Genomic DNA, 26,971 nt, shown 5'->3' on the forward strand with positions numbered 1-26,971 from the left:
CTGTCAATTGAGGCTCCATTGGGCCAGCCTCTGCACACCAGCTCCAGCTGTATAGACATCTAGCATAGACAGCCACAGCAGGGCAGACACGTGGAGGAGGTGAAAAGGAATGCGCTTGAGAACATAAACACAAGCCAGTAGGAAGTCAAGCATCTGCTTCTAGTTAAGTCCAGAGGGGTGGGCGTTTGGCTATTCTGCATCCAGGTCGTGTAACATAGCGGAGGAAAGATAACCTCTGTGAGAAATAGCATTTTCCACGTCCACTGTAATCTCTACACCTTACTTATTGCCTAACCTTGTCGACCAGCCTCGGAGAAACTCAACATGAACGGTTTCATGTTTCAGTAAACACCTGAAACCCCTGAGTATGATGCTGACATTTCTTCATTTTACAAGTGCTCCAACTCCAAGAACAATCAAAAAAATACAAATCACCAAAACTAATATCAAACCATATACTCACCGATAAATGAATAACTTTATCATTTTAAGTTTGTCCAGAATGTATTTACTACCTTCCACACTGGCAGATAAGCACGTTCTTCCTGGAATCACTGTCACTGTAATTACCAAACAGCTAGCACTGAACATGCACTTAAACTGCAATTAGACTAAGTGAATGGGTGTATGTGTGTGTACAGAGAGGAGACATTATGCATAAGAGATAGCTGCTATCCATTAACCCTTCTTCAACACAGTGTATTGTTAATTAGGCAGGTGACAATTTGTCAGATTGGTGTATTTTTGTGTGTTTGCATGTTTAAGCAGCAAATAGGTTTTTGTTTTCACAAGCTCAAACAAATTTTCCCTCAGAGATTAATAAAATCAGCAATATACAAAGAGGCATCATTTAGTTAAACATGCAGACATTCACCTTGTTTTAATTCCAAGTTGACATACACATAGAAAAAAAGGTGGACAAAATTACAAAAGCCAGGAGGGCTATTCAGACCTATTTTAGCGAGTACGTGCTAAAAAGAGTGAGACAAATGGAGGATTCTAAACTCTTATTTTGAGCCAGGAACACATTACACTGGACACAAATGGAGGTTAAAACATTACGATTCACTAAGATGGAGGATTGGGCTCTGACAGTTAACATAAAGAGCAGATACTGTATTGCAGCAAAATAAAGATTTCTACAGGAGTTATATATACGCTGAATTTTCAAACACCATTTTATATCTTTTTAATACATTACTCAATACATTTAATAACACTTCACAGTCCAACCAGCCAAAGGATGAACTCATGATGGAAAAGTCAGAGGATGCATCACAACCTGGGGTTATTCTTTTCTTGCATTATCCAGTGGTATATGAAGCAATTACAATGATAACAGTTTTTTATGGTCACCTGAACCTGGAACACTAAAACTGACACTTGGTCACAGTCACTGAGTTTCATGGCATGCTAACAATAACTGTTAAACATCAACTGGTGACTGAGTGAAACCAAAAAGGATTCAACTGCCCCCTGAGGCACAGTTCAAAAGCCCCATTCACATATGACCTGGCTTGTTCTACATCAGAGCTGATAGCTGGCTCACACCGTGCGCATTCCAATAAACGTTTGCACAGGTAAACTTGTTATTTGTTTTGTTTTATTTTGTTAACATCATTTGCGAATCAGCAGTATCCTTGGCTCCTATTTGCTCAGCCACTACGCTTAAAGCTGAGTGCAGTTTAACTCTATGTTTGTGACTTTTGCATAGCTAATACATGGGTTATCTTGTATGTCACTGCTACAAGTTGCTGATTTTCAGTGACATTCCCCAGTATCTGCTCTCTGTGTTGCTGCTAATCTCTTCCAGTGTGTATGCAACTAATACTTACTCAAGACGAGACGTAATTCTTTTTAACACTTTTCAAATCCTGCAGATAGACTGATGATCCATGAGAAGCCACAAAGATCACCTTACAGCTATAAACGGTGTGGTGTGATTCCAACCAGCCCCACAGGTTGTCATGAATACTGCATTACTGTAATTATTGTTAGAGTAGGTTATTGTATAAGTACGTTTAGTTATATGGTTAAATACGATGTGTGACTTACAATGCCAATTTTGAAATCAAAAGTTTTAAGCCAGAAGCCTCAGAAGCTGTTTGAATAAAGGAATCTTAATTTGACACAATAAATTTTGTTTTGCCTGTAGGATATTAGATGAATGAATTATTGTAGAATCATTTACAGATTTGTTTTGCTGTAATTGACTTGGTTTATGTTTGTACTGAGGCTGTGCTATGAAAGTTCTATTTTCTTTGCAAGATCATTATCAAGAGCATCTCAAAGGTCAGTTGATATTATACTACTGTACAGTTATAGCTTCATTAGGCATCTGAATCCACAGAAACTTCCACCGTAAATCTTCATTTACTTTCACTTTAATGCTTATATCCTCCAACATTATCACCACAGGAAGAACAGAGATGGGACTTCCTGTGCCTGCTATTAAAAAGACAACAGAATAAAAACCATATCAGCTTCTGAAGCACACAACAAGTATACCGTCAAACAAGCATCAAGGTTAAAGAATGTAAAAATGTGCTGCTTTGTTCAATAAAGAGAGGCCTCCAGAATAACGTCTAGATAGCAACTTAAATCTTCCATATTAGGCACTCGACAAAGCAGGAGAAGCGTGTTGAAGCAACATTTTATTCACAAATACTTTACATGTGTCCATAAAGTAGCCAGTCATAATGCACAGCGACAGACCGTGGCGCAGATTGTGGACTTTATTGTGGCAAGGTTAGCAATCTAGGCCCTGCTGTGACTAACCTATACCAAGAATGAATATGCTAATGGCACTGTAAGGTGCCTCAGCATAAACGCATTGGAGAGCATAGCAAGTACCTGGAAAAACTTTGTGCAAAGTCTTGACCTAAATTTCAAAGGATGTTTTTAAAATGCAGCTAAAGTTTAAGGCAACCTCTCACTCCTTCTGAGTGATGCGTTGGTTATGGATGATTAAACTCAAGCCATGATGGATGGGGATGTAGCAGCATGAGACACAGCAGTAACAGACTTTACCTGCTGGCAGCTGATACTATTAACCTCAATATGTGATTATAGACAAGGGGGAGAAAAGTTATGAGGCAAAAACAGTGTTCCATTTGTCAGAACTGAACTGGGAAAGAGGGCTTTTACTTATGCTGCCCCTTTCACATGGAACATGATGCAAAAAGACTGGAAGATAGCAGATCTTATTTCATTAAATGCTTTTAAGTCCAGATTGAGAGAGCCAGAGAAAAATGTTTTTAAAATGTAATTGTTACTTATAATATGTATGTAACTTTGTAATTTCAACATGTTGTCGCCTCTTGGCCAGGACTCCCTTGAAAAAGAGGTTTTTAATCTCAATGGGACTTTTCCTGGTTAAATAAAGGTTAAAAAAAAAAAAAAAAAAAAAAAAGACAGACAGACTAAATAGCAGTCCAAACTAAGGATGGCCACATGTCTGAGAAAGCATTTTTTCATAGTATTGCCACAAGGAAGTGTCGCAACATGTCTCCATGTAGACTGTATACAATAGAGCTCAAAATATTTTTTCCTAATTCCAGAAAACCCTGGAAGTAAATAATTGGTATGAAGAGCTTTATTGTTCCAAACAGCCTGAACTCTCTTAGGCAGGTTTCTTGTCTTTTCTTTAAGTAGTCTTCAGAAAATGTTATCAAGGCTTCTTGAAGGACATTCAAAATTGCATCTCGAATGTTGGCTGACTTTTGTTCTTTCTTAAGTTGACACCAGACTGCTTCAATAATGTTGTGGTTTGGGCTCTGGGGAGGTCAATCATTCATGGATCATCGGTATACTGATTCTGATGATCAGGGGCAGATTTAAATGATTAATTCTGATTAATCAAAAGCCAGTAACACACATCTTACTTAAAAAAAAATCCTCTCTTTTCCTGAAAAACATTCAGATCTAAACCCAGTTCAGAATATTTTTTTCTACTTTCAGTTTTAACCACCAAATCTGCAAATAGCTAAAGAACTGATCAAGATTTTAGTCAAGCCACTTTATCTGCCAATCTTTAATCAATAAATTTGCCCCACATTGTGGTTCCAGTGAATAGTGAAGTGACTTCATGTCTTTATTTCTGCACTCAGTGTCCCACTTATTGAATGCTTCACTGCAGTCTGATTTTGGCAATAGTGCCTTAGATATCAGATAAACCCATTTGCCGAGGTTCCTGCACACCTTATCTTTCATTGACAGGTTTTGCTCTCCATCTTGGTGACATGCTAACAACTGCAGGCTGCAATTTAAGCATGAAGTGTAACTGGGGAAAAAAATAGCTGCGGGGTGGAGAAAGAACTCTCTCACCTTTAATCAATTTCAAGATCATAGTTTAATATACAGATATCAAAGTATAAACTAGAATCACTTGCCCCTGACTGCAGTCTTATATGTGATGTTACCTTCCTGGCTCTGTGTACAGTATTATCACAAGGAAGTGCTAATGCAAAGCCTTGTGGGAATTAAATAGCATGTCTCCAGGAAACCTGATCTTTCAGACCTGCCTTGTCTCCCAGCCTGATCTTTTAATTCCCTGTTTGGCAGAAAAGCATTCTTAAGGGTCTGACTTGGTCTTCAAGTCACATGCATTTGTTTGCATTCCTTTATATTTTATTGTTTTCATGTTTGTTTGTTTTTTATTTTCAGCTTATTCACTTTTGAGTCTGGCAGTTTTGTTCTGGAGTTCTGGCAGTAACATCTTTATTGTTTTTGATAGGCACAGGTCTGAATATTGAGACGAAACTGGTAGAATAACCTTGTACCCTTGTGAAATCAGCAGGCCACACAGCAGCAGCAGCACAACAATGTGAGAACCAGAAAATTACAGCCTTCATTGGTCAGGCACTGACTGTGGCAAGCCTACGCTCAACATAGTTTTAGTTCAATCTGTTAAAGGGAAAGTTTATTCAAAGTGGAACAGAGCAGAAAAATACAGATCTTCAACGCTTGTGATTGCAGGCCCACCCGTATAAAACAAAAACTAAACATGCAGTTTGCTATCATCTTTTAATTAGCCGGTATTATTAACTGACTGACTGACTTTTGCCTCTCTAATGTTAGTCTATATAAATTAGCGCTGTTTTTAAGCATTACTGTGTGTATGTGTGTGTGTGTGATGTCAGCTGATGTTGTCAGCCAACATCAGCTGAGTCATCACTTCTATACTTCTATACAACTGACGAATCTCATATAGGCTACGATATTAAGCTGCTTAGCCCTGCCTGGAGACACTGTGCATCTGCAAGTCTCTTTGCAACCCACCCCCAGCTCAGCTCCTTTAACCTTATAACAGTGTTGTATCTGCTGTCATGAATGCCTGCTCTGTACTGCTTGGGTCTTGCTGCAGCATCTCCCTACTCCAGCTTTCTATAGAACTATACTGGCGATATAAATTACTGCTGATACAAATAATCTTTTTAATTAAAGTTGTCCTGACTAAACTACATTAACCATCATGTTAGACCAGATATGTTTCTTAATAGGCAAAATGTACTGAAATAAGGGTCTGCCACTTTTGCAAAAAAACAAAAAGAAAACCTTCATAACAAAAAAGGCAATTGCCTAACATTGTGTTTCTTTTTATTTTGCCTTTCCACTCATATTCTCATAATTCTTCACTTATATTTTTGTGAAATTGAAGCAAAAGCACTAAGAAGCAATTTGTTGCTTCACAACCCACCCCTTGAGCCCGAGTACCTTTCCAGCTCTCCACTCTCACTGTAGTGAAATGTGATTAGCTCAATTTACACATATAGCCAACTGCTGGATAACTTTACGTGGAGAAAAAGTACCAGCATCTGAACTGAGAGAAATGAATTTTTGTATTCTGACAGATGACTTTCCTGGGTGCTATGAGCTCAGTTCCCAAATTTTAGTGTAACACCAGATGCCACCCACCAACTGAGGATACATCCTGCCTTTTTTTCCCTGCAGACAACGAGTCTGAGCTTACAGCTAATTAGTGTTTGTGGATGGTATTCCCTGGGAACATGTAATCCTACTCTCACTTGTTCAATGTGCACTTTGATAGCAGCAGCATTTTCTTTTCCAGCTGCATCTTCTTTTGGCTTCTGTACATTAAGCTGGAAACATTATCCTCTTACGTTAAAAAATGTAGTGGTCTGCCTTCCTAAGAATTGAACTTTTTCATAAAATGCCAAAAAGTACAATTGCAATATAGAGCCAAAAGATGGCGCCTACTTTCTTTGTGTTGTCTTGAGCTAAAGTGGAAAGCTGCACACGGACACTTATTATTTTTAGATTCTTATTATGGTCTGAGTGTAGACCAATCTTTGAACTAAAAAGCTAACCTAGAGCCCATGCTTGGTAAACCAACCACATGCTGCAAATTTTCTTTACCAACACATTAGAGACTGTGCACACTGATTATCTAAAAGCTAATCCACCACCTATTGGCTGCCAATACTCCTTCGTCTGACTATACTCACTGACTTGATGTTTTTTGGCTGTTGTAAAAAAAAAAAAAAATTGTCCTAAATAGGACAAGCTAAAAAATATTCTTTCTTGCATCTCTGCAAATATATTGCCAACTGGCCATTTTGGCCAGCTGGAAATGAAACATTTATAAAACATGCACTGATACATGGGGGAAAATATATGTAACCACTGAATATTGGTGAAATATTGATAGAAATAATATGAAATAAGATGGCATTTATAAATGTGAATGGTATATTTAAATAGTATAAAAGATGGACGTAGCTTTGGGGTCTGAAAAACCAAGCAATGAAATGCCTTAAATCTGCACCCACGGGTGATACCCATGACTTGCAGGCTTATATAAGACTGTAAACACCTTCCTGAGCCCATGAGTTTATGGGCTCAGTCTTACATTTCAGGTTATACTCTGTGACATGTTAAAACGACTGGCGTTTCTAATGGTGGACTATGCAAGGTATGCTCATTGGCTGATGACTTGTGACTGATAAATTACTAGGTAAGTTCTTTGTAAGACTTTTTTTTCCACTGTAACAAAATTGCAGATAGGTCAGTGGCAGTCAGTAAGGCAAACATCAGCCAATACTGAAGAATACTGAAGCGACTCTGATAAATCTTTACATTCATGAATGTGGAACCAGCCCTCACTTTAGATTTGGGAGGCAGACCTTCTAGATTCGGCTTACGACTTACCTTTCTGATAAAGATTACAGAGTAGGGGTGGATCAGGGGACCCTGAATCCTCCCTCAGTTATACTGCAATAGGCCGAGGCTGCTGGGGGCTTCCCATAATGCACTGAACTGAGCATTTCTTATTCACTCACAATTTTTCCCTCTCCATGTATTTATACATCACTTTGCACTTAATCATAAGTAATTATTTATCTCTGGCTTTCTTCCACATTGTGCCCTCCCCTCAACCCCAACCAGTCACCACACAAGACTGCCCCTCAATCAGACTGGTTATGCCGGAGGTGTCTTCCTGTTAAAAGGGAGTTTTTCCTTCCCACTGTCACCAAGTACTTGCTTATAGTTGGTGGTTTCATTGTTGGGTTTTCTCTGCATTATTGTCTTTATTGGTCCTTACCTTACAATGTAAAACACCTAGAAGAATGCGTTGTTGTGATTTAGTGCCACATAAATACAACTGAACTGAATTAAATAGTTTTATGTAAGTGTTTATTCATTGTTGATATACTTAGGGAAACTATAGCATACAACATTTTTTTAAAGTATGTGTTGTCTATTGTCCACGTGCAAGAACTTGTGCACTGTGTTCACATGGGTCAGGTTGCTTCATTAACATCTTTTCTCTTTGAAAGTCAAAGAGTTCCTTCTTAGACTCACCTATCATGCATCAATTCACAGTCCTGCAGAAATCACCAGAGAGATGGAGAGGACAATTTCAAAAGCGTGACTGTCATTTATTTTCAGCATCTTTTTCACTGTCTCTATTCAGCCACCCTTGCTATCACTCTATCCAACTGTATAAGCCACAGTTGAATCCAACATCTCAAAGCTGAATATAATTATAGGAATATTTGGGGGCTCATTAGTAACCCTTCTACGTCAGCATTAATGTTAGTGAAAAGGTGCTGTCCCAGGCACTTGAAGAAACTCACTTTGGGCAACAACCTTCTGTTTATTCATTAACTTTACTGTAGCAAATCCTTAAAAGCCTCCAATCTTCACTGTGTTTTCATCACAAAATAAACCCAGGAGAGTGATCAACAGGATTTTTCCATACAGTTTGTGAACCCCAGAAAGGCTTCTCTGTGAGAGTGCTAACAGTGTATCTTCAGGGATACACATAGTTTGTGACAGAAATTGTTGGAAATGTAAAAGAAAAAAAAATCAATCTGCAACAGGCTAAATTGTCAGACTTGCACTCTGCCAAAAAAACAGATTCTCCAGTTCAGGCATCTAGAGCTACACTCTGTCACTGACAACTCTGTCAAGTCAAATTGTTTCCTCACTTTGTTTGTTTTCACTGAATTACACAAGATGGGAATAACATGAACCCTGTGCCTCGGGTATTACAACCATCACCGCCACGAGAGAGAGCACTGTGTGTCAGTTATTTACAGACAGTGGGCTTTAACTCAAGTCAGGACACTGTCTAGCTGTCTGCTCCTTTTTGATGTTTTACTGGCTGTAAACCCTGCAGCTCACTCCAACAATCCAGGCAATTGGTGCATGCTGTTCGGCTCCTCTGTGTCAGGCGACAGCACCTTCTTTTAAACTACGACTTAATTTCCTTCCAGAAGGGTACCTTTCTGCCCTCTTGAGCACATACTGCAAGGTAATAAGGCGACATATAAACATCCCATCAACAGGATGCACAACAACACAATATTCCCATGAGAAATGTCCCATATCAGAGCAAAGATATGTGGGTTTACAGTTCAGGTTACCTTTCTGGTATGTGGAGCAGAGGTTTTCAAACGACAGGCTTTCTGTCACATGTGTGATTTGATCAGACTTGTCCATCTCATGCTATGGAAAAACACTAGGAGAGGATGTAAGTGGGATTTTTATTTTTTTGCTTTCTTTTCGGGGGGGGGGGTAGACCTCCAGAATGTCAAACCCCAGTGGCTGCCACTGCTGCTCCTGTCTGATGTCTGACAGACTACACCAGCACCACTCCTGGTATGGGTCTGACAGCATTTCTCTGACAGAAATACGTGTAAGGATTTGCACATTAACAGCAAACATGTCCCATCAAACTTGCACGTTTGCAAACCCGCATTAGCACACTCTCATCACCCTTCACCAGTCATGAAATCTCTCACCACCACACAGCTTAGTGAAAACCACTGACATACCCTCCGGTCCAGGTTGAAAATCCTTCACATAAAACATAGGAAAGACTGTCCGTGCACTTTCTACGCCACTGCCTAACAGCAAGGCTAAATGAGAGGTGTTTTCCCCCCTGATACAAAGCCGAACAACCTAAAATATCCTCAGGCAACGGGGTGCAAACGGAGAGTGTTTTGGGTTATTTTTAGCTCGCTCGTGGGGTAAATCAGACATTTCAGCGGATCGTTTGAGGCTTGACGTGCTTTGACTGGCTGTTATTTCGTTCACGGTGACTAAAATGTTCCCAAATTTTAGCGATGAGTGCAAACAACCTGTGGCACATACCTAGATGTCGAGAAGCGGGGAAAGCATGGGAGTCGTATTGGTTCAAAAGCTGCGAGAGTGAATTGTCATTATTGACAGATAAAACATAAACAAATGTCAACAAACACACACACGAGTTAGGTGACAGGGTTAGCAAAAGGGATTTCCAGCTTGTTCGAGCACTAAGTTAGCAGCCTGCAGCCGTTCGGTAAATCCCTCAACACGCCAAGCAGCCAGTCAGGGTAACGGTTCATCATTTCGCACTTACCCCGCTTGTGAACGTCAGATTAGTCCTCGCACACAACTTCGGACGGTGTCTGGCTTCTACCGACGCTGTTGCATCACAGAAGGTGAGATGAACGGTGCGGGATGTGTTGTTATTGTATTTTTCTCCCCCTCAGAGTCTAACTGTTAGCTGTCCAACCGACCGAGGCTGCTTCTCCTGTCACTCACTGTGCCGAGCCGGCTGTCCGCTCCGCCGCCATCTTGGTTGTGATGGGAATCCGCCAACACACACACACACACACACACACACACACACACACACACACACACACACACACACACACACACACACACACACACACACACACACACATGCGCGCGCTTCTGTCACTTCAGAGGACGTTTAAGTGACTTGCAGTCATTCCCGGGAGACCCACGATAAGAGACTGACCACAGGTGGACTCAGGACTTTACTGCTATGTGAAAAACATTCTCATCACACTGTAAAAACAGAATATTTTAAAAATTAATTAAAGTCCTCTGTGGAATAGGTTACCTTTAATAATAATAATAATAGAAAAATTATTACAAAACAATAGAATAAAATAGTTCCATTATTGTTATTGTGGTTGCTCCACACCAACTGTGCAGGAATAAGATATAAATAGTAAGACAGCAGGAATAAATGACTAATAGGAGAAATATATGCAATCGAGGGGGCTATATAGAAACTAGATGAATATATACAAAACAAGTCAAGTCAAGTCAAGTATTTATTTATTGTCATTGTCAAAGAACAATGAAATTGCGTTTGGGGCTTCCGTACAACCCGTAAAAATAAAAATAAAAATTTTTTTTTTTATCAAGCATAAAAAAAAAAAAATTTTTTTACAAAACATACAAAACATATACAAAACAAGAGAAAGGCACTCACAATAACAGTAATATTAACGATAATAATACAAGTATTAAAAGAAACATTACTAAAAACTGCTTTTTAAAACTTAATTCAGAATCTAATCAATAAATTAGATTAGTTTAAAATCTCAAAATTCAATTAAAGTTTATTTATCTGGGACCAAATCCAAGCAGCAATTGCCTCGAGGTGCTGTATAGTGAAAAGTAAAGAGCAAACAATAGGTGACAGTGGAAAGGGAAAAACTCCCTTTTAAGAGGAAGAGATCTCAGGTAGAACCAAGCTCAAGCTGTCCAAGCTTTCTGACCACCATTACTGGTGGTCTTGTGCAAGGTAGTGGATAAACTAGAGTGAAGTGGTGGTAAAGAGCAGCTAACAGGATAATAAAGGCTGCAAATCCAGTTATACAGAAGACTTTGGGAAAAGATAAATCTATGATGCAAATTGATCATTTCAAGTATCATTGAATCCAATATAATGCTCATTTTATAAATGGTAGCCACCACTAGAGAAATGAAGGTAGTTAAAGGTATTCTTAATGGCTGGCCTACTATGTGAGTGACAAGTCAGTTTTAACAGCTTTGCAGTTTTAAAACATGCTAGTGGCATCACAGTGGCGTAATGGAGTGATGTTTATAATTTGTAAACATTACCATGTGTACAAAAAGCACTTTTACAGCATAAGATAGGATTTCATGCAGTGTGGGCTGGTTCTTGGTTGTCTTGTCATAGCAGAGTGTTTTTTTAATGATCAGTCTAAAGATATTGGTTGCTAACGCTAATGTTTCTTACACTGTAGTTTGAATAATTATTTCCTAAGGAATTGGATCAATGTATACATTTAGATTTGAGTATGAATGAATAAAGCCGTGCTGCTGCTGCATATTGTGTAGGCCCACTGCCCTTTGTGAGTTTACTCACTGAGGAGGCATTTAAGATAAAGTATTATAAAAAAAATATTGTCAGCAGTGCATTTTGTTAGGGGGTATGGGATAGATCAACTTGAGAAGTGTATAACTTAGTGATGCTATCTGTGTCCATGGAAGTATAATAAAACAGGACATGGCCCAGCTGCTCAGTGACATTTAGCTGTGTTAAGGGGCTGAATTTGAATTTATAATGACATTTTTCACAATGACTTAAAACTATATTGGGCTCAGTGTGCTAAGTTTCTGACATTTTTTTAATGAGAAATAAAATCCAGCTTTGCATGTATGTTTCTTCATCGTAAAAATTCTTTCATATTGTAAATACTGAGATAACTACCTGTTACCTACTAACTACCAGTTACTACAAGCAAACAGTGTTGAAAGCGCTGCTAAAACCAATAGTACGCTTTTAAAGATTACATTTTGTCACAACCACCAAACTATCCAGGGCTAGATCTGAAATGGATAAGAAGCTAAAGAAGGAAAATGCATGTGAAATATTTTTCTACCTGATACAGTAACAGTGATTAATGAATGTCAGAGAGATCATTAGTGAAGAGGAGACTGCAGTTTCATCTCCAAGCAGCAAAAGTATGATGCTGGACGTCATCCAAAAACAAGCTTTGTGACTTTTGAAGCAGTGCCATGTGGGAAATGTATTTATGTACCTCTTGTTGATAGGGCCTGTATTTCAGTATGCACTGTGGCAAGTAAAAAAAAGTTAGTGTTCAAGATGTGCAGTGCAGGCTTTTGAAATGAAATTCTAAAATAGCTGCAAAACAGAATAAAAATGAAGGAAAACACATAGTTTCTTTATGAAGTATTGGTCATATATGATGCACTTAGGTAACAAAGGTCAATACAAATGTCAGAGCATGACTTAACACAAACCCGAAATCTCTGCATGCAACACAACCACCTACAATGTAACAACATAATCTCAAAATAAAGAGATTAGAATTCATTCATTCTAATGTAAGTGAGAGCTGAGATTAAAAAACAAGAGATCAAAAGAGGAGTTTACAATAAACAACACTGAGAAAAGTGTTTCACAGTTGTAATGGTTATACATAGTTATATAAGAAAGCCCAGCTTTTCCAGAATGTTTTGTCATTTTCAAATTCTACAAAATATATTTAAAATAATGTGACTCATTAGAACATTAGGACTCGTCAGGTTTTTATTTCTTAGTTAAAACAGGACATGAAATTGTGCGATAGTAGATGTTGATGCTCCAAAAGCAAGTGTTATTAGGGAATACCTGCACTACACCGTATGTCAGCATTAAATAAATTGAAAGATTACAAATTAGTTTTTCCAAGATACAAAATGAAATTTAACAACAAAAGCAGAACAAATTTTGTAAGACACTAGAAAATTGGAAAAGACGGGAATTATAATCTTATTTGACATGTTTGTGATTTAATACCTTAATATTTTCTTAGCACAATTACTCACAGATTCGATATTCAGTATTGTTTGGAGTCAATGAATTTTCAATGGTGACCAAATAGCCAGCCAACCTCACCAGAGAAATGACTGTGTTGATCAGCTGTTTTATGCTGTTGATCAGAATGATGTAAATGTAGGCGGCAACTTTCAGCAATGCTAATAAATTAACTTTTACAGAAAAACTGTGTCTCATTTGATATAGTTTTATATGGGGCAGGACTTCATCTTGTTAATCAAGACAATAAGAGAAGTCTGATACATATATTATTCTCATTTTTTTTCAAAGGTCAAACATTGAACAGCAATCCCAGCCTCCATGGTGATTAGCACTTCTGCCTTTTCACCATCGTACTACTGTCAGCCTTCTCTAAAGGTGCTACATCAGCAAATTTGGTATTTTGTATGCTGTTTCAGCAAACACTCATGAATGTTTTTCTGGGACTTATCTTGAGTTTACCTGTTCTTTACCTGTTGTTTAGATATGAGCAACGCTTGAGACTTTGTAATACAAAGTAACTGCAGGGTGCTGTCTGATAATTGTGTTTGTCAGCCTTAGAGGGAAAACCCAAGTTGACTCAGAAAGTATTTGTTTCATACGTATTTGTTAAATATGTAAACATAGGGCTGAATTAAATCAAAGCAGCAAACTGTAGAATTTTTACTTGCTGAATCAGGGACATTGAAAATATTACATTAAAAACAGGCATTTATGGTCTGCTGGAACCAAAATCTGTGCTTAGGTTTCTCCATGCCCAATTTGAACAGAATTTGAAGTGCTGCTGGCTTCAGTAAACCTTAATATAGCATCTATTGCTTTATATAGCATAGTGAGCTCTTTGTGGTCCTTCCTTGGGTCTGTTATATGATGTTTTGAAGATACCCAATGTAGATAGATTAAGAATGTAAATTTGCTAGCATGCAATGATGTATTTTCTCTTTTGTTGAGATAGTCACAGAGGTTATCCCCCAGTGCATGCTGGGACTGTATTATCCCCCATGGGTTCAAATGAAACACTGGAAATGTAAAACTAATGAATGAATGGGGCAAGCTGACACTTTCTTCAAACAGCCTCAAATTTCTAATTAGTTTTCAATTGTTTCATTGATTGTAAGGGACACTTCACTTACACGTCTTTTGCCAGCGCCTAACATTTTCAGAATCAGTCCAGTTTCAACTTTACTTTGTGTTGAAGGGCAGGATATATGATGGAACTGGCTGAAACAGCTTGGCTGTGAGTAGGTGTGAGGTTTGCTCAGCATCAGTGTGGGTGGAGAGCTGGCAGTAAGTATTCCCACACAGGCATGCAGAGTCATAAATTCCTTAAATATACATTTTCGTTTTTGTTGTCAGAAGTTAAATGTACTAAAAGAGCTATTATGAATATCTGAATGCAGATGTGTTTCTGGTTGTTTAGACAATGCAAGTCCTTTAGTAATATGTACATGATTGTCTAAGTGTAAAATTAACTGGAGCTTTACTTATCTTTACTACCAAACACCTGATGTCTTCTTCCAGACTCTTACTAGCTGATGGTTAGAGTTGATTTACACAAAAGGAACATATTAAATTAATTTAAAACAAAAGCAAAGGGAACCCATGCTTTTTTGTGATAAATATACTGTTACAGTGGTGGATTTTCATATTAAGCATAATAAAGTCAGTACAGTAATCCATGAAAACCAAATGCTTCAGACTGCTCTACAGCTCCGTTTTAGCTCCATACAATGTCATTAAGCAGACATCCCTAATAGGGTGTGTTCAGGCACACAACCATATTTCCAAAAGTATTTGCTTGTCTGCTTTCACACAGATAGAACTTGGGTGACATCTCTATCTTAATCCATAGGGCTAAGTATGAAGTTGAGCTACCCAGCTACAGCTGTGAAAGCTTCAACTCTTCTGTGAAGGTTTTCCACAAGGTTTAGGGGTGTTTGTGGGATTTTTTTTTGTCATTCTACCAGAAGCACATTTGTGAGGTCAGAAACTGATGTTGGACGAGAAGAATATATTTAGCAGAATATAAGGAAATGACTAGGTGCAAACAAATTTAAGTGCTGCATGAGTAATTTTAAGTAATGCAAAGTTATTGTGAGCTATTACTTAATTTCTTGGTAATTTTGCAAAAAAAACAATAAATACTTCTCCATCCTACACTGTAAATACACTGTACTTTTTGGGGTGTGATGTGTATAATGGAGTGGCTTAACCTTGCCTGTTCCTATTGTGCACAAGAGGAGAGACTCATTTTAAGTACACTTGTTTGAAAAATTAGACTTGGTTCTATCATTATAAGGTCATATAGGCTTGCAAATTAAAACTGCAAGCTAGAAATGGAGAATAGTTATTATCAAATTTAGACTGGCAAAATAAAAGGACAAGTGAATAGTAGAACATCCATCATGCACATTAATGCAATGAGTATTCATAAAGGTGTAAAACAATTAAGGTCTAAAAAGGTCATATTAGTCAACTCCATAATATGGCCCATGCCACGAAAAGTACAGAGTATTAATCATTTAAGATGGGGAGATATTGTTTGTAACTAAGCCAAGTTTTTACTGCCTTGGTAATGAATCATTGCTGCCATCTGCTGTCTATTGCAGCCAAGCACAGCTCCAACAGATAATAAACATTTTTAAAGAAATGTAATTCATGTCAAGCATAAACAATGACATAGAGATGAAGCAGCAGGTTATTATTTTGTAAAAGTTTGAAACATGCCACCCAGGGACAGTAATCATCAGATCTTCTACACCTTCAAAACTTAAACGTCCCCGGCCTGTCAATAACAGATGGAACAGGACTATCAGGTGCCTGCGATACAGTAGCTAATTGTTTTAGTGGTGATTAACAGCTTGTGGCCTGTGATCATAAATGTGCCCATGGCTGCAGTGGGTTTGCTTTGCCATGTCAGGGCTTGAATCCACCTTGAATCCATCCTCAAGACCATATGAGAGCAGAGAGCATGCAGGTTGAATTAGAGCAAAATATAGATCCTCGCCAGCCTGCAATACAGCCGCAGTAAGTGCCTCACTTCGTCCCTCACTCATACCACACAGTACCGCCATACTTGTCAATGCTCTTGTCACATCTCGTCTGGATTACTGTAATTATTTTCTCTATGGTTTACCTCATAAATCCCTCCATAAACTGCAGTTGGTTCAAAATACAGCTGCTTGTATTATTTCCAGAACTAGATCCACTGAACATATAACACCTGTTCTTAAACAGCTCCATTGGCTCCCAATTCACCTCCGTGTCAATTGCAAGATCCTGCTTCTCACTTTCAAAGCGCTTCATAACCTCACTCCTCCATATCTATCCGATCTTCTCCATACATACTCGCCCCTTCGTACACTCCGCTCTTCTTCAGCTTCCCTTCTGTCAGTTCCACCTGCTCGCCTGACTACCATTGGACTCAGAGCCTTTAGTTGTTCTGCCCCGAGCCTTTGGAATGCACTTCCACTTGCTCTCCGGACCACACACTGTCTCACCACTTTTAAATCACTACTCAAAACCCATCTGTTTAGAATTGCATACACCTGATCTGTCTTAGGCCATTTTTACCTTGCTCAGTTTTTATATTTGCTTTTATACTTTTATGACTGTTTATGTCTAAATTTTATCTACCATGTTTGCTATATATACATTTTTCTTATGTTTTTTATGGTATGTTTACGTGTTACTGTAAGGTGACCTTGACGGTCTGAAAGGCGCCTATAAATAAAATGTATTATTATTATTATTATTGTTATTTTAATGCAAAGAAAGCGAGAGAGATGAAATACAAATTTTAATATAATGAATAATTGATAATGGAGAAAACTCCAGTCATGTACTGCAAAATCTCTGAAATGTGCTGAATTTTTGCTTTGAAACTTTGATATTTCAGGAGGACAAGTCTCTATTAAACCACCCATTTTCAAAAAGTTATAAATTATTCGTTATATAAGTAGGGAATGAATCTTTTATTACTGTTTTGCACCATAACCGAGCTATAAAAGGGAACTTGTGGACTTCCTTGTTGTGAAAAATCCTTTTAGCTTGTGTTTATCCTCTTCTACTTGTGTTGCCTTTTTACCTTGTAAAATGAAACTTTCTGCAAATAGGCAACATAACCAAATTTCATTCATAGTGCATCAATGCAGCCTCCGACTTGTAAAGCAGTTTGTTTGTTTTTTTTGTTTTTGTTTTTTTTTGCCTGTCCCGTTTGGCTCTTTTGCCATCAGAATTGTTGTCTAAAGGCGAAGAAAGATGCCCAATGGATTTACTTTACCAAATTGACCATCCCAGCCTTGCCGTAATGGTCTATTTGATTCACCTTTTATTGTTTATTTTATTTTCACTTGCTGAATACGGGACAGACTTGACTGGGGGAAAGAAAGAGGGAAAGAAAAACAGCTGAGAAGAGGGACGGGGGAGAAGGGCAAAAACCAAAAACCAACAGAATAAGCAGAGAAAAAAAAATACATATATCGATCACCTGGATCACCTGTTGAGAAAGAAAAAAGAAAACAAGCAGAAGAGAACAAGAGTAATAGAATAAACAGCATCACAATGATATATGGGAATATGACAGTAAATACTAAATATTAAACATTATTGTGCAGCACATAAGATCAACAGAACACAGTGTGCTTTGAGGTAGGAGCCAAAAAGGGTGTAGTTTGTGTGTGTGAGCACCCGTGTGTACACCTGTGAGCATGGACGCGCTTGTTTTTTTAAAAGGTTCCTTCATGTAATGATCTGCTAGAGGGTGTGGGGAGCCACTGCCCCGTCCTCCAGGGCATGAAGCAGGTATGGAGGAGATCAAAACTCCAGACATCCAGAGGCCCCCAGAACACAAGAGACCAAGGAAGACCAACAGAGGGGCAGCCGCGCCACTATCCCAGAAAGAGCTGAGGAGAGTCCCAGATGAGGGGTCACTCAGCAGCCGCGGAGCAGAAGCCAGGGGGGGTTGCAGTGACGTGCCCGTGAGCTCCGCCGGCAGCCAGCTGTGCCTGAGTGACCGAGCCCCATGCTCCAGGCCCCGATAAGCAGCCGCCAAGGAGTGAGCCAGTGTGTACCTGGACGCCCATCCCCGGAGACAAAGAACCACCAACGCACCGATGTCTGAGGGAGTCCGCCACCGGCAGGGGAAGTGGTGGGGGGAGATAGGCCTCCATGCCTTGGAGGGCCTGAGATGTCCCCAGAGAGGTGGCGTCTGATACCCAACCTGACATATAGACACAGACATACAGGCACACACAGATACAAACATCCATTTCCACCCTCATGCTCTCATATGCACTTACTGCACACTCAACCAACGTGGAGACAGACATAATACACACAATCACACTCCCCAAGCGTACTCTACGAACTGGGTCTAGGTACCCTTGCCCCTGGAGGGGGGAACTGCACCCAGACCCAGGTGGTGTTACCCTGTTCCCTGCGATGGGGAGAAGCAGACCGCCCCGACTCCGCAGCAGCAGGGAGGCCCCACATTCCAGACCCCAGTCGGACGGCCAACTCCTCCTCCTAGCCCCCCCGCTCCAGCAGGCCGCAGGTACCTGGTACCTGTAATGATGGCTGCCCTCTTTTTTTCTGGCAGGACTTGGGCCTCCAGATTTGGGGCTTTCTTCTTCTCTAATGCTGGCTGTGGCTGGATGGACTCTGGGCTGATTGTGGTTGTGTTTCCCTGTAGGTGATAGTTTTCTTGCCACTCTTCCCCTGACTGAATTGCCCTACGTCTAAAGAAGTAGTGGCCCCTCAAGGCCCATCGTTACATTCTCTTAGACACTTCTTCCTGGCCAAGAAGATTGTTGTCTTTCTCTAGCCACAAACACAGCTTTGCATCTTGTGCCAATGACGCTCATTGCTTGCTGCACTGAAAGCTTGAATCATTGCTATCACTGCTCCAAGGTCTAGTAGTTGTCTGTTGTCTGTCTGTAAGTCATCTTGCACCCCCACTCTTGCAGACCCAGGGTGTTTTCTTCTTCTTAATTTTCTGTAGCCAATATACCAATAAATAATTGGTACTGTCAACATGAATAGCAAACCCATCCCAGCCCCTGCAGGGATTATTTTCCCCAGCAAAAGTTTGAGAAATTGGTCTCATCAGGTCTTTGTTTACTAAGTTTACTGATTTTGGCTGACAAAACTTCCATAAAGTAGAGGTAGGTGTCTGAGCTTGGAGAGGAAAATGCAAAGCAGAAAGCTTTGTAGACATCAAATAATAAAGTGCTGCTGCAAATTCTGTAGATTTGTCAGTTCAAGTGACTCCAGGCACATTCGATTCACTCCTAATGGGAATATTATTGATTAGGTGAGCTATACGAGGGTTAAGCTGAGAAGATTCTTTTCACACAGAACTGTTCAACAGCTAAATTTAAACCCTCATTGAGGGACGACTATGTTCACTCACACTGTGTTTCATAGCTCTTCATGTTTGTATCACCGTGGATCAAACTTCCACTGTAAGATAAGCTGTGTGCACAGACTGAGTTACTGGAATTTCTCCTCTCTGTTATTGATTTTTAGTGAGGTTTGCAAATGTTTACACAACTAGGAAAAGACATACAAGCTATTTCAAATGATCCCCTCCCCTGATCTCTCCTCCATGCATTAGAGGTCAGAAGACAGGCAGGATGTGAGCCGTCTGATAAGCTGCAGAGACAGAAAGGCTGTCAAAGATTTCCCTGGTGGTCAGTTCGTCACTTTCTAACAACGATGCTGGAGGGTAGGACTGATGGAGTTACACTTCCATGCTGTTTGAACAGAGGGAAAAGTAAATACATCCAAAATAGGAGGACATAATATCCTAATTCAAATCTAAGTCTAGGTGTTCTCTGTTGCCCCCACTCCACACTTATAAAATAACATTTCTTCTCTCATCTCAAATATTACATATAACATAAATAACATATTGGGTATTTAAGATTTTATTATTTATGTTTTTATTTATATTCTTTCTGTCTTTTTTTTGTTTCTGGAGTGCATTCTTTGTAAATACATTGCTCAAAAAATGAAGGGAACACTTGATCATCAAGTCAGTTAAATTTCAGGACAATCAATCAGGATGGCAGATCTATGGGTATGATTATACCCTTGCTTCAGATAACTAAATCCACAGTTAACAATTCACAGTTAACAAATACTCAATGACACACAGCCATAACCACAAAGTAACACTGTTGCTTCACCTTCTAATGGTGGCCTGTTTGTATAATTATGAAAGATTGTAAAGACTGTAAAGTACTGCTATCGGTTGAATGAGTCCACTTCCTGTAGACCAGTAGGTCAGTGTGGTGGCTGTTATAATAAGTTCTAAGTTTATCAGCTAACAGCTTTGTTCGTTGGTAAGTTTTTTATTGGACTTATATTTCACATTTCCTTTGAGAACTCTGGTCATTTTGAGCCAATTTTAAAGAGAACTCCCCACAATACAGATGGCTCCTGTTGGACAAAGAAAAACAAAATAAGATGAAGAAAGTCTACACAATGACAATATTTGGAGAAAATGGACAAGGATGACATTTTGAACTAAAGTGCATACAATAATTAATCAACACACATTATAAGCGTCAACAAGATTTTCCTAAGCTGAACTTGTCTTCTGATCTCTGACCCCCCCCCCCTTCAAAGGAAGAACTTCCTTCCTTAGATCAATAAAGTGATACATTGTTTGTTTTTGTTTAGCGGCTGGACACTGTGTGAAACTGTATTGATCATAGGAAGGAAGTTTTTCTTCCTGCAACTGCATAATGGACTGACACAGAAAAAAAGCAGAAGTGTTTCACAAAATTCAGTAATTACTTCTAACAATAAGCAAGAATATTTTTACTTTTTACTTTACCTTGTGGGGACATCTCATTGACATAATGCCTAACCCTGACCCTTACCCTAAACCTAACCATAACTTAATTGTAACCCTGACACTAAAACCACATTTTGAGTTTTACTTTTAATTTCTTACTTTTATTTTCATTCATCATTTCAGCCGAACTCAAACATCTATATGTTTACTGATTATGTTCTGATCAGTACTGAACACAGTTAACTATCAGAAAATTCACACGATTCATAATATTGCCTTTAACCCTTACAACATGTAACATTATTTTTCTTGTTCAAAAGTATAAGGATGGGTTGGCAACACAGTTCTTATCTTGTCAAACTCAGACATCAATAAAAGGTCGAGGATGGATCATGTCGCACGCGAAATCTAGACATTAGAATATATGTTTTTACTACTCAGACTTGCATTTTTGACTTAGTTTTGATTAAGAATAAAGATGACCTACTTACTAGCAGATAGGGAAAAGCTCTGTTCTAGCACTCTGATCATTTTTTTTAAAGGGTTGGGTGTCAAGTTCTTTTATCCCCTCAGGTGTGATGGTTGGAGGGGGAGACTTCAATCTCTCTCTACTTCACATTATATGACAATGGACATGTGGAGGTCTTTATCAGGAGAAAAAGCTATAAAATCTATGAAAATACAGTCAAAAAATTATAACATTTATGCTGTCCTCCACATTTTCTAAAGTCCTCGTGTGGGCCAGTTTGGAGTCTTTGCTGTGTGGTTTTGTGAAGAATAAAAAATTATCAAAAGAAGGACTTTCAAATTTTTGGCGTTTCACTTTAAAGCCTGTTACTGATGACATTTATCAACTGATAAACTCCATCACACAATGATGACACCAAGGGAGAATGCAGCAATGCCTGTAACAGTCAAGACAAGTAGTAAGTTCACCATGCAATGAATGAGACAGGTATACCCAATTGGCACAAAACACCTGTCATTCAGTTTTGAAGATTTCCATAAAATGCTATGAATTCACAGCGAGGGTGAATTCTGTGAACTACAAATGAAGATGGGCTGCCTGTGAAACTGAGCCACTCTTACACTAGTGCTGCCGGTGCTCACTCTCCCTGCATCTGACTGTTTCTACTTAGTGCTCCTAAGTTTAGCCATGTCCGTCTTCAAACTACACTAGGTATGCCCTTTACAGTGGATTTCTCAGCGATCACATTTTGTCATGATGACACACAGACAGACATAGTCACAGAGTGAAAACAGTATCAGCTATGCTGTCGAGGCTGCTGATCAATGAATCTTATTCCATTTGCCCTGTGCTTTCTTGTATGCTCAGGATTTAGATGCATGTGGCAGTAATAACAAGTAATTAGGTTATCTAGTTGGATTCCCATCCTCTTCATCCTCTTAATATTGATCACTGCTACAATGTCCTGTCAGGATGTCATTACATAATGGGCCAGTGGAGTGTAAAACAGTGTTAACTTACATCCTGCTGTCTCATTCAACTGGAGGTTATAGAGAATGACCCACCAAAATGTTTCTCTCCACTTTCTGAATCAGAGCCACCCTTTTATACTTGCATATTTTAAGATAAGCAGCATGTTAATGATTTTTGGAAGAGGTTTCCCTGCAACATCTATGCACCACTTCCTTTGGAACTGAAGCACCTAAAGAAAGCCATCATGGAAACAGCCTTGGCAGCTGAGACCAGCTCAAGATGGCTGTGGTTGAAGAGAGCTCACAGATGGAAACCTTCTGTAGATGAAGGCAGACTGCCCTTTACTACCCCGCTAAAGCAAACCATACAGGTTAAAGTGAAAAAGCGAGACACCTACTGATGATGTGAAAAGGTTCTCAACATACAGGACGCTCTGACCATTCTCCCATTAAGGGACACCAAAGAAATCTTGCTACACTCTAGCACCACTATATTCTCATAGCTCTAATGATGTCTGCCTGTAGAAAGGTATCTTTGGTGGGGGTTTTTTTTTCACGTTTACTGATTATAAGATACTTTTTCACTGTGGATATAGTGGTCAGAGTTCTTTTTCTAGCTCATCTGTGGTATTTAATTAGCGATTTGCATACTGCACATGAACAGTATAGGGTATGCACTATATCAGTATCTGTGTATATACACTGAGTCACTAAGTCCAATGACCGGCCTAGCTTAAGTTACGCGCTTTCTAATATGACATAGAAGAGAAACCTCTCTGTGTGCACCTTACTTGCGGGAAACAGAGCAGCGGTAGGCATAAATAAATCTCCCTGGAGGAAAGTCGATACTGTGGCTCACATGTCTAGGAGATGAATATCCAAGCCTGTCTGCATCTTAATAGCTACAAAGCACTGTGTATATAATACACCTAAATCTGCACTTTTATATGTGGAAGAACTACTAAAAAAGGAAATACAGCAGTATCAGAGTGGAAGAAATAACATTTAAAGTTTTAATAACTAAATATATTCAAGGACATAAGAGTCTAAGATTTGTCAGCGTGGAGAGGAAGTTTGTCTTTTAAATTACTTCGATGTGTTAAAAAGAGTAGGGTTAGTAGCAGCCTTGCCATCAGGTGTTACCATCTCTATCAAAGCAGACGTTTGGGCACTTTGCTGGTCCAGAGGAATAAAGGTGTATATTGACACAATACAACAATCTTTCTAGAAGTGGGCATTTCATCAAATTCAACATAAGGTCAGACCAGACCATACAATGCTCAGAAAAAAATGCAAAATCCCAAGAGCGACATCTCACGTTCTACAACCCTCACGAAAATTCATATTCTTCTTATAAACTTTAACATGATAGTGAAATATTAAAGTTTATAACAATAAAAGTAGGAAAAACACTGAACGAGTAGGGGTTGTATGGAAGTGTTGTAAAGACAAAATCTAAACAGAGTTTGCAAAGTGCCAACGAAAAAAGCAATTAAATAAAACCTGCAAGACTTTTGGAACAATGTCCTTAGGACAGCTAAGCACATCATATCAAAACAAACACCCCACACTAACATCAAGCACTGATGGAGCAGTGATGGTTTGGGCTTAGTTTGCAGCCACAGGACCTGGGCATCTTTTGGTTGACCATGAGTCAATCAAACAATTATAGATACTCCAGGTTTCAACTCATGTTATTAAGTACACATGTCCACAGAGTCAGTTTCTTCCATTCCAGCCTCTTCACCACTATGGTCAAGCCCGAACAGCTGTCTAAGGACATCAGGGACAAGATTGTAGAGCTGCACAAGGTTGCAATGGGTTACAAGGCTGTCAGCAAGAACCTGGGCAAGAAGATGACAATTGTTGGTGAAATTATTTGGAAATGGAAATGAAACATAATTCACCCTCGGACTGGAAGTCCATGCAAGATCTTGCCTCATGGCTTGAGGATGATCATAGAGAAAGGCGGTGGACCAGCATAAAACTACATGGGAGGAGCTCATTAATGATCTGAGTTAGTTGGGACCACAGTCACCAAGAATACCATGAGTAACACACTATGCCACAGTGAATTGAAATCTTGCAGTTTTAATTTAATTACTACATTTTCTAAAAATGTGTTTAGTCTATTTGCAGGAGCTTGGAAAGAAAGCGACTGAACTTCTTTAAATTTCTTGAACTGTAATTTTGTGGTCATGGCTTTAACTATAAAGTGAGGGGCTAAATTAGCAGTTATATCAATTTCATTTTAAATCTACGATAAAGTAGGCCATTCCCATGGGGTCTGAAAAAGATTGACTGCAGAAAAGTCTAGGGCAAAGCAACTTTTTGGATATCTAGAGCTATAGTTTCAATTTCCATCCATCCATCTGTGTCTTGATTAGCTGTTGGACTTAAACCTGATTTTAAAAATATAAACTAATCAAAAGTCTATTATTTCACTTCACAGAACATGCAACCACATATTGTATATGCTTCCAAGACTAGGTTGAAACAAGGTAACTCAGGCTATAACATACCTAACAGTTCCTCCCCCATTACTGAACAAATGGCAGCAAACAAATGTCTGTTATAGCCTTCACATAAAACATATACAAGGACAGTAACTTCTCCATTCATTCAAAGCTGCATCAATTATTCATAAATGCTCCGACTCCAGGGATCGATGCCTCTATAATGTGGACTGATATGAGCCCCTGGTCGAGTCTTGGCTGCAGCAAGTTAATGGGCAGACTCGATTTCATCCACTGCTCGAGGCACTTCCTTCACAAAACTCTGCACCACACCCCACTGACACACTTTATAAAATTACAGAATGAAGGGAGATATCAGAACAGCACAAAAGGGTCAAAAAAACAGTAAATATGGTCAAAGTACAAGTGAGAGTATCCCCCCAATTTATTTTTGTGAAATTACCAATTATTTATCAACTGAGGGGTGAAACTTGATATGGCCCTGCGTAAAATTGTAAAGTAGGCATCACAAAACTGAGAAAAAACTTTTAGTGGTTTTAGGAATCCCCAAAATGTATTAGGTTTGAATATGCCCTGCGACAGACTGGCCCTAAGAGAGCTGGGATAGGCTCCAGCCCCCCCCCCAACCCTGAAAAGGATAAGATGGATAATGGATGAATGGATGAATGGAACTGGCTTGATTATCATGAAATTAGGTTTGACATTTAGTTCTCATCAGAAATAACAGCTACTACTATCTTTCCTTGTTTGCAATAACATCTTTTTAGGGGTTTTTTGTTATGTTTTTTTACCAATACTTTTAGACATTTTATGTGCGTTATAGACATTTGTCATCACAGCCATTTTAACATGAAATAATAGGTAATTAGTGTTACTAATCACATTAAGAATGCTAGCTAGGAGTTGCTAGCTTGTCATGCTAGCAATAGCATGAGGTATAGGAAGTGTTTATCCACAGAAAAATGATTAAGGTTGTGACACCATTCAGTGGTTTCTGTACTGGACACATTTTGATACCTTACCACTAGCATCATACAATCAAATTTTTTCCTTACCTGGGATGATTGAGCATGCATCAAGACTTTACCACTAGCATTTTATCTCCTGCCATGTTTGTTTTCAGAAGGGACTATGCAAGCTGTATGTGCAACTGTATGGGTACAAGTACCCATCATTCCATTAAAAATGCTTCAAAAGGCACAACACAGCAAACTACAGTAGAAGGGTCCAGTTAGGTAACTTGAATTAGCAGAGGTTAGTACTAGTTAAAAGTTTACTTTTTGACAAAGCTTATATATGGGCTGAATCAGGTGACCTCCCTTAGTTACACTGCAATATGCTAGGCTGCTGGGGGTTTCCCACAAAGCACTAAGGCTTTCTTTTTCACTCACGTTTTTCACTCACTGTGTGTTTATACAACACATTTAATAATTAATTATTATTAATATCTGCCTTGGCTCTCTTCCACAGTTTGTCTTTTGTCTGTGGTTGCAGCATATGGCTGCATCTCCCTGAGCCTGGTTCTGCTGGAGGTTTCTACCTGTTAAAAGGAAGTTTTTCCTTTCCACTCTTGCCAAGTGCTTGCTCATTATAGGTTTGCCAGATTGTTGAGGTTTTCCCTCTGTTGTTGTAGCATCTTACAATATATATCTTACAACATCAAGTACCCTGAGGCGACTGTTGTTATAAATTTGTTGCTATGTAAATAAAATTGAGTTGAATTGAACTTTAGGCATGATAAAAATGAGTTAAATATGATTTTAAGTGCTGTTATGTTCAGCATATTTATATGGGAGTCTACTGACCCTCTTTTGGTGCCAGTCTCTAGTGAACTGCAGTTTTTTGCTTGTCCACATTAGCTTCCTTTTTCAACCTGGAGTTTGCTGCTGGCTTTTACTCCGGCCATGGATTCCCAACCTAGCTCATGACACTTTTTAAAGAGAGTAAGTACCTTACTAAGGTTTTGTCATCTTTGTAAAGTTCAGATGTTTCATTTCAAAGTTTTGAGTGAAATAAATTGATCCGGTTGTTGACCACAACACATGGTGTTATTACCCTGTTCAGCTGTGTGGTAATGTGAAAAGCATTAAATATTCAGTTAAGAGGAAGTCGAGTGTCACTACATTATCTGAG

At 39.0% G+C, this 26,971-nt stretch overlaps 1 protein-coding gene across 8 annotated transcripts in view; it reads right to left on the reverse strand.

Moving 5' to 3' along the window:
• The window catches only part of LOC120717148 (C-myc promoter-binding protein-like), a 93,221-nt gene extending 83,115 nt beyond the window's left edge, over positions 1-10,106 (reverse strand). For all 8 annotated transcript variants that reach the window (XM_040005000.1, XM_040004998.1, XM_040004999.1 and 5 more), the window contains exon 1: positions 9,869-10,106. The gene's annotated coding sequence lies outside the window, so the exon portion shown is untranslated. The remainder of the gene's footprint in view (positions 1-9,868) is intronic.
• Between the last annotated feature and the right edge of the window lie 16,865 nt (positions 10,107-26,971).

This window comes from Simochromis diagramma, unplaced genomic scaffold (assembly GCF_900408965.1).
Source record: "Simochromis diagramma unplaced genomic scaffold, fSimDia1.1 OVJJ01000494.1, whole genome shotgun sequence".
Lineage (NCBI taxonomy): Eukaryota > Metazoa > Chordata > Actinopteri > Cichliformes > Cichlidae > Simochromis > Simochromis diagramma.